Raw genomic sequence first — 12,110 nt, forward strand, 5'->3', positions numbered from 1 at the left:
GGCAGTGCTTCAGATGGGCAGATAAGTCAGCTTCAAGGATTCAGCGGGTGGAAGATTCTGGAGCTGTGGTCATCAGGAGCCCCAGGCCCCGGCAGGCCTTGTTCAAGTCTCTCTACCTGGACAGCGGTGGGCAGGAGAAGCTGGTAGAGGATTGTTGGGGTCTGTTTGTGCCTTTGGCGATCAGCATCTCCTATTATTTGGAGACGTTGCTTTCTCCGTGGGAACAAGCAGAAGGAGAGTCAGTTTCTGGTGGAATTAGGAATTGATTTAGTTTCATAAACTTCCAAGTTCCTTGCCTGTCTTCTTTCATCCCCCTTAGCAAAACCACAACCTTGCTTAAATCCAGCATTCTGCCCCAGCCAAACTTGGGGAAGCTCAGAGGAAGTTTTCATTTTACAGGGGAAAATATCTAGGAATGGAATGTCTGGGTCATACGTTTAACTTGACAAGAAAGTGCCACGCTGCTTTTTTCAAAGAGGTTGCACCTCCTACCGCAACAAGAGTCTGACCATTTAAAAGAGTGAACCCAGATGTGCTACTCCTCTGCAAAAACAACACACAGCAAAAAACCCTCTATGGATCTAACGGCAGGATATTTTGTTGGATTAAGGAATCATGATTAATTTTTAGGTGGGAAAGTGATTTTATAGCTAGGCTTAAAGGAAGTCCTCATCATTTAGAGACTTCTGAAAACACTCGTGGATGAAATGCCAACTGTCAGGAGTGGGAGGTGAGAGTCTAGAGGCTCACCACCCTCTTCCCTGAAGGGGTTCAGAGCATGCCACCCCAAATGTGCCAGTCTGGATTATTTTAAGCAGAAAGCCATTGAGGAAAAAGTAGACACAGGACGGGCTCTCCGCCCGCTCCCTTCTACCTGAAAACAGAACCTAAAGTCCTCTCATGAAGGAGCCCCACCCCACCCCCTGCAGCAGGAAGGGTGAACTGCCACACCCTGGAGTCGGAGGGCTTGAGAGAGTCCACCCAGACAGACCTTACCAACTGCCCCCACCTCCCACTGCGTCCCCACACGTGTGCCCACCCACTCAGCCACCTCTATTCAGTCCTCTGCAAGATTCTTCTTCTTGGTTAAGATTCTATGTGAGCCTTTGAGTCACTCCCCACTGAGTGTCCCCTGTGTACCTGAGATGCACTCATTCACAACCTCTGTTTTCCTCTCGCTGCGCTGCCTTTTGTCAGTCCAACTGGTCAGACACAGCCGATGAAACTAAGTTGGTAAAGGAATATTTTTTCCTCCCTATTATGATCAGAATGTTTGTGATCCCTGCTCCCAAATTCATATGTCGAAACCTAAGCCAATCTCCAGGGTGACCGTATTAGGAGGGGAAGGGGGTTTTGAGAGATGATTAGGTCATGACATGACACTCTTATGAGTAGGATCAGTGCCCTTATAAAAAAGGCCCCTAGCAGCGCGTGAGGATACAGTGAAAAGACGCCAGAGGGTTCTCACCAGAAACCAAGCCTGCCAGCTCCTGGCGCTGGACGTCCCAGCCTCCAGACTGGGAGCAGTAAACTTCCACTGTTGGAAGCTCCCGGGCTGTTTCTCCTCTGCTGGCCGCTGCACGCTCGTGGGCACAAATACTTCCATGTCCCCACAGGGTGTGGGGTTTCTCCCATCAGCAAGCAGTGCTGCAGGGGTGGGCAGCCAGGGTGTCCTCTGATCCAATTCAGCTCTGAGGTGTCTGCCTGGAGGCTGTGTCAGATGGCAGCTTGAGGGCTGGGTCTCCAACACCGCCCGCTTCAGCCTTCAGATGCCAGTCACCAGCTCCAGGGGGTCTTTGTGTTTCTGACCAACCAGCTGTGAACTAGGGTTCCCATGACCCCTCTTCCAGGTCAATCAATTTCCTAAAACAGCTCACAGGACTCAGAAACACGCTTCCTGATTTATTATGAAGGATACTGCAAAGAATACAGAGGAAGAGAAGCGTAGGGCGAGGTATGGGGGAAGGGGTACACCCCATGCAGCACCCCCAGGACCTCCATGTGCTCAGCTATCTGAAATCTCCCAGCCCTGTTTTACAGGGGAAAATACCTAGGAATGGAATGTCTGGGTCATACGTTTAACTTGACAAGAAAGTGCCACACTGCTTTTTCAAAGAGGTTGCACCTCCCACCACAACAAGAGTCTGACCATTTAAAAGAGTGAACCCAGATGTGCTACTCCTCTGCAAAAACAACACACAGCAAAAAACCCTCTACGGATCTAACGGCAGGATATTTTGTTGGATTAAGGAATCATGATTAACTCGGGGGGTTTTATGGAACCTTCATCGAATAGGCATGATTGAAGCATGGACAACCGTGGGAGCCGAGATGTGATCACACCCAAATGGCGCCATCTGATGCTAATAGACGGAGTGGGGAATCCAGCAAGGCCTTCGGTTCAGAGTCTTTCTGGTGCCTCTGTGCAGGATTCCTCACTCCAGGTTTGGGGCAGGATCTCTCCATAATGAGGAGGGTCTTGTGACCTACTATCAATGGGGGTAGAACTGAGAATTTCTTTTTTTTTTTTTTTTATCTTTTTCCTTCCTTCCTTCCTTCCTTCCTTCCTTCCTTCCTTCCTTCCTTCCTTCCTTCCTTTCTTCTTTCTTTCTTTCCTTCTTTCCTTCCTTCCTTCCTTCCTTCCTTCCTTCCTTCCTTCCTTCCTTCTTCACTATGCAAGAGGATCACACATTCCAGGCCAGCCTGGGCAATTTAAAGAGAGTCTGTCTCAAAATGAACTTCAAAAGGGCTGAGGAGGCAGCACAATGGCAGAGTGTTTGCTGAGCATGCACAAGGCCCTGGGTTCCATCCCCAGTACTGCAGAGAGATGAATAAGTAAATAAATAAATAAAATGCACTCACAGCAAAAGGACTTGAAGAGAAACCAGCACTTGGGGGCTGGGGATGTGGCTCCGGGTTGGCACTTGCCTACTGTGTGCAAAGTTCCGGGTCCAGTTGTCAGAGCGCCACAAGAAAACCCCAAACCAAAACTGAACAATAACAAAAACTGCTCCAGTGGTTCCCCATCTCACTCAAAGTCAAAGCCAGGGTCCTTGCAGGGCCCTTTGCTCAGATGGCAGCTCCTGGCCCCTCCCTGGCTCTGCTCCAGCTGCACAGGCCCCCTGCCTGTGCCAGACACCCTTCTGCACCAAACCTTTGCACTGGTGCCCCTGTGCCAGGCACCATCTTCCCTAAAAGCCCTCGGCCACCTGGCCTTCAGTTCTGTTCATTTGCACAAGGAACCCCCCCACCCTCCTGGCATCCAGCTTAAAACTGCAAATGCTCGTTCACTTTAATCCCCCTGCCTGTGTCTGCTGGCCTGGAAGCTCTATGGGACCAGTGCCTCTCCATTTTGTCATTCGCTCATGTATTAGCAGCTCCTGGAACAGTACACCGGTACAGAAAGGGGTCAATAATATTTTGCTCAGGTTGGAAGAAAGAAAGGCAGGGAGGGAGGGAGGGAAGGAGCAGGGGAGAGTGCAACACTTTTCTAGGAACGGGGGCTGCATTTGGAGGCATTCTTTAAATTCTACTGGCATTTTATTGTAGTTAATTTGCTGTCCATTATATTACCTTGTTTCATTAGTTAACATCAGACATAAAATCAAGAGTAATTTCTTGGCCAAGGGGGTGGGCTGGTCATAGAATAAATTCAGCTGCGATGACGGGTTTATTTCCATGCAGTGGGTGGCTTTGAGGGGCATCCTAGAGAACCGCAGCGGCACATCTGGCTCCCTGAGCCCTGTGATAACGGGTGCACACGCCATCCCTTCAGCAAGAATCGGCCTTAGGTAGTGGTTAGCAATGAGCAGTGACTTGCAAGCAGCAAGAGTAGGGTCACCGGCTTCTTCTTCTTTAATAAACTTTTAATGAACAATCAGGTAACTTGTAGAACAACAGCAGGTGCGCCGACCCTGAGAATAAAGAGGTGGAAACGCAGGGAGCCAATTAAGTCATGTGTCAGAAAGGAAAGACCAAGGGGACTAACTCCACCCTGCTCATTGTAAAGCGAGGATTCAGCCACAGGTGTCGCACTGTTTCAGAGGGAGCATCTCATGAACAGCACAGCTGCTCTGAGATGAAGTCTGTTAGTGGTGGGCTCGATCCCAGCACCAACACGAAGCCCCTGAATAGGGTGGTCATCGGGACAGTTCTGGAGGGGACCAACAAGGGTCAAAAGCTCCCCCTCCCGAAGTGAAAGAGGAGCCAGATGAGAAGACGGCAGAATGTAGACCCCAGTTCCCCTGGTAAATATCAAATAGTAGTAAATTAGGAAGTAGCACTGTTTCCTTTGTCTCTCTCTGCTCAGATATGTCCCCTTGAGAGGGTTCCCTGCTTGATCCTTTCTATACTTTCACCCATAAAACTCTTTTGCATGACTTTTCGTGTCTGACTAAATTTTCTTTCATCACAAGAACACAAGAACTGAGGATTGGAGCTTCGTTTCCACATGCTCCTGTAAAATTGGGACTGTAATCTCATGGGACCCCTAGGCTGCTCTGATATTCTGTCGGTCTTTGTCCTTCTGTTACAGGGTTGGGGACTTCCAGAAAACTGAGGCAGCATAAAGACACCCCCACTTCAAACCCCTATTCTTACAATCAAGTCAGAAAGATTTCAGATATGTCACTCAGAGTAACAGGTAATGAGCTTATTAGAAGGGATGGGAGCCGGGCGCGGTGGCACACGCCTGTAATCCCAGCAACTCCGGAGGCTGAGGCAGGTGATTGCAAGTTCAAAGCCAGTCTCAACAGATTAGCAAGGCACTTAGCAACTCAGCAAGACCCTGTCTCTAAAAATATAAGAAAGGGCTGGAGATGGGACTCAGTGGTTAAGCACCCTGGGTTCAATCCCTGATACCAAAGGAAAAAAAAAAAAAGAAGAAGAAGAAGGAGGAGGAGGAGGAGGAAAGGGAGCACTCTCAAGGGAGAGAGTGGTCCTCTCAGAGAGGAGAGAGACTGCACTCTATCCAGTTTTTTTTATAAGTTTATTTTTTATGTGGTGCTGAGGATTGAACCCAGTGCCTCACATGTGCTAGGCAAGCGCTCTCATTGAGCCACATCCCCAGCCCTCTATCCAGTTTTATTAGGGATCCCCAAGAAGTTTCCAGAGAATCCCACCCAGGTTCACCTCTTGACTTTTATCGAACAACAGGATAACCTCAGATTTTCAAGTCCCGACTGCCATGACAACTCTATGTAGCTCTTGTCCATGCTGACCAGTACTAATTTGATTCTTAACCATAAATTCTTACAGATTTTATGGTTAGGGGGAATTATCATTATCTCCCTGAGTTCCAGGATCTGGTCTGTGTAAAGGGTAACAAAATTCTCCCCCTTTAGGGTAACTTGGGCTCCTCTTATCGACATTATTTTGGGTCTGCATTTCTCCTGAAGATAATGGGTAGTTTGCTGAGGAATGTGACATGTCCTGTCCACTTAAGCCAGACGGGGCTGCCTGGTAAGGTGTTTCTTGGAAAAGAAAATATGTGGGGTCACTGCACTTACTAGAAGAAAAAGTAGGCCCAACTCTCCATCATGTTGGCTTAGGAGCCGAATTCCTCACAAGACTCCCAAAGCACAAGAAGTAAAATCAAGAATCAATAAATGGGATGGATTCAAACTAAAAACCTTCTTCTTAGCAAAGAAAACAATCAATAACATGAAGAGGGAGCCTACAGATGGGAGAAAATCTTTGCCAACTGCATCTCACTTAAAGCATTAATCTCCAGGATACATAAAGAACTCAAAATACCAAAACAAAACAAATAACCTAATCAACACAAGGGCTAAGGAATTGAACAGGCACTTCACAAGAAGAAATATGACCAGTCAACAAATATATGAAAAAATGTTCAACATCTCTAGCAATTAGAGAAATGCAAATTAAAACTACACTGAGATTTCATCTCACTCCAGCCAGAATGGCAACTATCAAAAATACAAGCAACAATAAATGTTGGCGAGGATGTGGGAAAAAGGTATACTCATACATTGCTGGTGGGACTGCAAATTGATGCAATCACCCTGGAAAGCAGTATGGACATTCCTCAGAAAACTTGGCATGGAACAACCATTTGACCCAGTTATCCCACTCCTCAGTATATACCCAAAGGACCTAAAATCAGCAAACTATAGTGACGCAGCCACATCAATGTTTATAGGAGCTCAATTCACACAACTAAGCTATGGAACCAACCTAGGTGCCTAGGTATGGTACATATACACAATGGAATATTACTCAGCCATAAAGAAGAATGAAATTATGGCATTTGCCGGTAAATGGGTCAAACTGGAAACTATCATGCTAAGTGTAGTAAGCCAATCCCCAAAAACCAAAGGCTGAATGTTCTCTCTGATAGGTGGATGCTGACTCACAATAGGTGAGAGGGGATGGGGGGGTGTCACTGAATTGGACAGGGCAGAGTTGGGAGAAGGGATGGGGAATGGGGATGGGAAAGACAGTAGAATGAATGGGACATAACTTTCCTAAGTTCATATATGAACACATGACCAGTGTAACTGCATGTAAGGAGCAAAGTTAAATGTGTGACATTCTGTGTGCTGTGTAACTTGCAAAAAAACAACTTGTTTACTCTGTGCTGTGTAACTTACAAAAAACAACTTGTGCTGTGTAACTTGCAAAAAAATAACTTGAGTGCTCTGTGCTGTAATGAGGTAATGATGTGGTGTTGCCCCAAGATACGATTGACGTTGGCCCCAAGTTGGAGACACGTGCAACTGACCCCAAGTAAGATAACTAACTTCCCTCCGACCAAGACCGGCTGGCAGGGTCTGATAAAAAGGATTTAAAAGGACTCAGGATGAGCCTAGCTCCAGTCCCCGTTTTATACCAATGACGCCAGTGTTGCGCCAAGCCTGAAGGGGACTCACTGACTTGCTCGTTGCTTGATGGACCATCCATCATCCTGATCGTGACTGAGACGTTCCTGTGGAAGTGACAGTGGAGCTGCCCGTGTCCATTCTGCCTGAGGTGTCTCTGCCCGGAATGCCTGCCACCTTCCTTCACCTCCCAACCATCATGGCCGATCGGAACTCCTGCCGGAGGGAGTTCCCCAGAGAGACCTCCCGAGCTGTCTTCCTGACTGACCTCTGGGAGCTGCTGCCCTTCGACTCAAGACACGTCACACAGGAGTGGACCTTGGAACGGGTCTCAGTAAGGAGTGAGTCTTGCTTATTCGGGGCTTATAATAATTTAGTGACTAAGTTGTGTGTGATATTGGTGTGACTAAAAGTTAGAATAACTATAAATAATTGTGTGATCAGTGTCAAATAAAAGCCAATTGATTTTGGACCAAATTTACTCTCATTGACTCCTTGCCGCTCATGATACTCCACATCATGTATAACCATAAGAATGAGGAGTTATACTCCATGTATGTGAAGTATGTCAAAATATATTCTACTGTCATGTGTAAGTAAAAAGAATATATAAAAAATATTTTTAAATAACAATAATAATTTTTTTAAGTGTGCGGGCCTATCTTACAGAATGATTCCCTTAACCTCATGTTCCCACGACTCTGCCAGTCTGTCTCCTGACAGGTTGAAGTGGGTGGAAGAGAGGAACAGGGGAGGCATGTTGACCAAACGCGTCCACCTCTCTCTCGCTGTGACCTCCAGGGGCTGTACCCTGAGTGAGTCAAAGACCCACAGCTGGCTCCGGTGCTGGGCGGAGCCTTGGGTGAACTTTTGGGGGCTGAGGTGCTAACATGCCTTCTTCCTGGCTTTCTCTGTACCTTTTTCAGAGCAAAGGTGGCCTAGGGATGGAGCCAGAGGGCGCCTTAGTCCTGAGGCAAGAAGGTTTGGAAGAGAAGCTCTGAGAGCTCTGGAGGAATTCCATTTAAATACCAGCAGCCAGCTGCCACCCTCCAAGCCACCAGGGCCCTTCCTTGCTGCTCTTCAAAAGGAGAGGCAAAGAGGCCGCAGAGCTGGGAAACAGGGCCCTTGGCGTGCGGGCTCCGGCTGCAGGGTTACCTCTTGCAAAGCAGCTCCCTGGAAACCTCCAGGGGCAAGTGACCCAAAGCGCACATCCCAGCATCCCGCGGGCTCTTGGCGAGGGCAGCTCCGCGCCTCCGCAGCCTGCGGGGCTGGGGCCGTGCGCAGCTCGCCTTTCTCTTCCTCCCCTGCACTTTTCACAGGCCGTGGCAAACATGCAAAGCCCTTATTCACAAGCCCCGCATTGAAAGCTTTCTGAAAATGCAAATTTCTCAAAAGCGGATTCCTCTTTTCAAACACTTTAAAGCCGCACATGGGCCCTGAGAGCTGTTAAGCAGAACAGGGTTTCCCTGGGCACAAGAGGCTCCTTAAGAAACACCGTTTGCATTAAAAGGGGCAGAGCTGGAGCTGGGAAGGCAGGCTTGAAAGTCAAAGGTGGGAGGCTCGCCCCGGCCTCGGTCTCCTCCTCCCTTTGATTCACTGCTACCCCTTGGGTGCCGCGTTAGTCTCGCGTGACTAGAGACTCAACCAGACTGATTTGTTGCCCACCAGGAGTTCCAATCCATGAGTTGGCTAAACCTCTAACGGAGCCCACTCCTCCCCTTTCCAGGGGCCGGCGGCTGCCTGTGCCCTTCCCCTCCAGAACCGAGGGGCTGTAGGTTCCGCCCCCACGGAAGAGCATTCCACGGCATGACTTGAGCCGATAAGCCTGGCGCATTTCTGTCCTCTCCCCCAACCTGCTTGTGTCACACAGACGCTCAGCGCGCAACCACTCCTGGGCCTCCTCCTTCCCTGGCAGGTGCCTCTTCTTCTTCCTTCCAGCTCAGATAGAGTAGAGCTGAGGTAACTGCAAAAACAGATTTCTTTTCCTGTCTCCACACCTCCCTTCACCAAGCGATCATTTGGTTAAAATGGCCATTTTCTCCTCTGATTCTATAGGATTTAGTACCCTATATTTAAAACCTGCTTTTCCCACTTTTTGAGGGAAACTTCATGCAAGGTCTCATTTTCATAGCCACCCAATGTTCCATGATGACCTTCATAATGGCTGCAACGAGATTCTGCAGGGTTTACCTTGAGACCTGCTCGGTGAATACTGCCTGGGGCAGGGGGTTAAACTCACAGAGAAAGGGGAACCTAGGTCCATCTGGTTGAGACAAAGGGGGAACTGAGTGAGTGGCTCACATAACTGTAAAGTCCGCAGGTGGAACAGACTTGGAGGAGACTGACCCTTTTTTTTCTCACTCCCTGCATCTGCCTTCCACAGAATTAGTTTCGCCTTGTGGTCGTGTGACGGCTGTGTAGGGACAGAAAGCTGTGCTCCCTTTCCTCACCCATCAGAAGGGTCACGCTGACACCACTACAACAGAAAGCAGGCCCACCAGACAAAAGTGAAACCCATTTATTGAATCAAAGTTGTGCAGGACACAAGAACCTTCAGAATGAAGACTCAAAGACCTAGGAAAGCCTGTTTCTATGCTTAGATTTAATGAAGCATAGGCAGCTATGCAGACAGGTGATTGGAAACTCGCCCAGTGGTGCATGCCTGGAGTTCCAATGACTCAGAAAGTGGAAACAAGAGGATCTCGAGTTCAAGGCCAATCTGGGCAACTTGGCAAGACCCTTAGCAACTTAACAAGACCCTGACCAAAATAAAAAGGACTTGGGATATAGCTCAATGGCAAAAGACCCCTGGGTTCAATTCCCAGTTCAACAATAATGAAGAAGGAAAGAAAGAAAGAAAGAAAGAGAGAGAGAGAGAGAGAGAGAGAGAGAGAGAGAGAGAGAGAGAAGGGAAGGGAAGGGAAGGGAAGGGAAGGGAAGGGAAGGGAAGGGAAGGGACCCAATAAAAAGGTGTGAACTGATGGTACAGACTGGGGGAAACCCCACAAGGCCTGTCTGCTCAGATTCTTCTTGGCCTCTCTGGTAGCACTCCTTCCTCCAGGGCATGGACAGGACTTCTGGAATGAAGGTCTTCAAGGAAGAATGTTCTATGACTTCTAGATTTTGTGGCTTGCTCTGGGGAAGCGAGGTTCTAGTTTCTATCACCTGCCTTGGGGAAGAAGAATTCTAGTTTCCACGACTCACTTCAGGGGAGAGGGCACAGCAAGGGTCAGGAGGACGTGAGGAGGGCAAAGAAACTTTGCGTCTAGGATCGCTTCCCAGGGCTTACGATTTCCTCAGCATGCCAAAGTGCCATGCTTTGGGGTATTGTATTCTGAGCCCCAACAGCTGCCAACAGCACCTGGACTACAACGGTCATTGACAACCCCAGAGAGCGTGCCCATGAACCTGTGCAGTTCCTAGCATTCCAAGTGAGAGTCCTATGATCACTCTTACTGCACCAACTTAGGTCATATGGTCACCAATAATTGGAACCAGGGGACTATAAACCTTGATTGGCTCAGGCCACCCAGGACCAACCAGGAACTGGGTTGGGATGGTCTTCCCTTGAGGCAAGTAGGCTGCATAGGGAAAACAGACTATCTGAATGGAAAACAGGCTATTTTTATAAGGAAACACGGAATCTGAGAAGACAACCAACAGGTGGCCAATCGTGGCAGGAGAGCATACACATAAGGCCAGGAATCACGGTCCATTACACTCCTTGACTCACCTACTATGTTTTCAGTCTGACTTTTTACTCCTCCTTTAAGCTAGGTACATCCTGCTAGAAGTTTGTCTTGGCATCCTACATTCCACCAGAGGGAAGTCATGGAAGTCTGAAGAGACACGACTGGAGTACTTGCCGTAATGTGCCACCCAGAGCGGAACGCTAATCGCCCCAGATGCCGCCTGGTGCTGCCAACTGGGTGCAGCCACGCCTCTTCTCTGGGCACTGCTTTGGCTAAAGAAAGTTGTCTCACCCAACGCCAAACCACTTCCCAGAGGCAGCACAAACCTAATGGCTGGGATCTGAGTCTCATTTAGGATAATTCTGAAAGACCACCCCAAATCCAAAGCTGCTTCTGTGTTTCAAATTGTCTATTGCCAGTGTAACAAACCACCCCAAAATTTAGTGGCTTAAAACAACAATGAAGCGTTACCTCTTGTGAGTCCATGCGTTGGTGGGGCTCAGTAGGGCGGCGCTTCTGCTCTGGGAGTTGGAGTTTGGCTACTCCTGCCTCTGCATTCGGCTGGAGTTAGGTGGGAGCAGAGCACCCAGCACATCTCTTGTCTCCAAGGTCTCTCTCCACAGATCATGAATATTTCCAGCCCTTTGAAATTTGTCAACACTTGTTTTAGGGCCCAACCTATGGTCTACTTTGGTGAATATTCTATACATTTTTCTCTTGAGCCTGACCAGCTCTATTTTTTACAAAAAAAGAACTTATTTCATTGACAGTGAATAATGATTTATATGGTTGAGTTTTCTATTTGTCCCTTATGTCTTTTTTTTTTTTTTTTTTTTCCTGTTCCTCCTTCTCTCTCCTTTCTTGGATGAATTGACTATGATTCAATACTTTTCTTATTTATTTATTTATTTATTTATTGTACTACAGAATTGAACTCAGGGCTTTAGGCATGCTAGGAAAGTGCCTACCACCAAGCCACATCCCCAGCCCTTTTTATTTTTATTTTGAGACAGAGTCTAAGTTGCCCAAGAAGGCCTGGAACTTGTGATTCTCCCTCCTGAGCCTCCTATAATTTGCATTATTTCATCCATTAGCTTTTAAATTAAGTCTCTTGGTGTTTCCAGTGTTTCTTCTAGAACCGAGGCATGCATTTTTAGTTTATCCATGCTCTTAACTCAGGCCTGCCAACCGACCCGCCTCTACTTCCCTTATATTACCACCCACCTGTGAACTGTCTGTTCCTCACCCCACCGCCTTTCCAGTCCTGGAATCTGTCCCTTCATCCACTCACCGTATCTGAGACACACCTGCGCGCTGGGATAATGCCAGAAGACAGTACTCCTACTTACAGGAGTAGGAGGGGAGTTGGCTTCTTCCACCACCAGAAGTGAAAAGGCAATTTAATAATTAACAAGTGACCAGGAGTCAGGCATATACACAGTGGTAGAGTGTCTGCCTAGCACGAATGAGGCCCCAGGTGGGGGAAACTGAACAAGACCAACGCATGAGATGATGCTGTTGCTGTAGAAAGTCAGGCCATTATATAGAGGAAGCCAAACACTTTCTTCCATGGTCT

At 48.0% G+C, this 12,110-nt stretch overlaps 1 long non-coding RNA gene across 2 annotated transcripts; it reads right to left on the reverse strand.

Annotated features, from left to right (window-relative positions):
* Window positions 1-2,710: 2,710 nt before the first annotated feature.
* LOC124981419 (uncharacterized) lies at window positions 2,711-11,927 on the reverse strand. Of its 2 annotated transcripts, none has more exons than XR_007107964.1 (3): window positions 11,759-11,835; window positions 11,006-11,176; window positions 2,711-3,914 (listed from the first exon to the last, which is right to left on the reverse strand). It is a non-coding gene; the product is annotated as an uncharacterized LOC124981419 (long non-coding RNA). The 2 variants fall into 2 exon arrangements; XR_007107963.1 differs by having other exon boundaries at window positions 2,713-3,914; window positions 11,826-11,927.
* Between the last annotated feature and the right edge of the window lie 183 nt (window positions 11,928-12,110).

This window comes from Sciurus carolinensis, chromosome 3 (genome assembly GCF_902686445.1).
Source record: "Sciurus carolinensis chromosome 3, mSciCar1.2, whole genome shotgun sequence".
Classification (NCBI taxonomy): domain Eukaryota; kingdom Metazoa; phylum Chordata; class Mammalia; order Rodentia; family Sciuridae; genus Sciurus; species Sciurus carolinensis.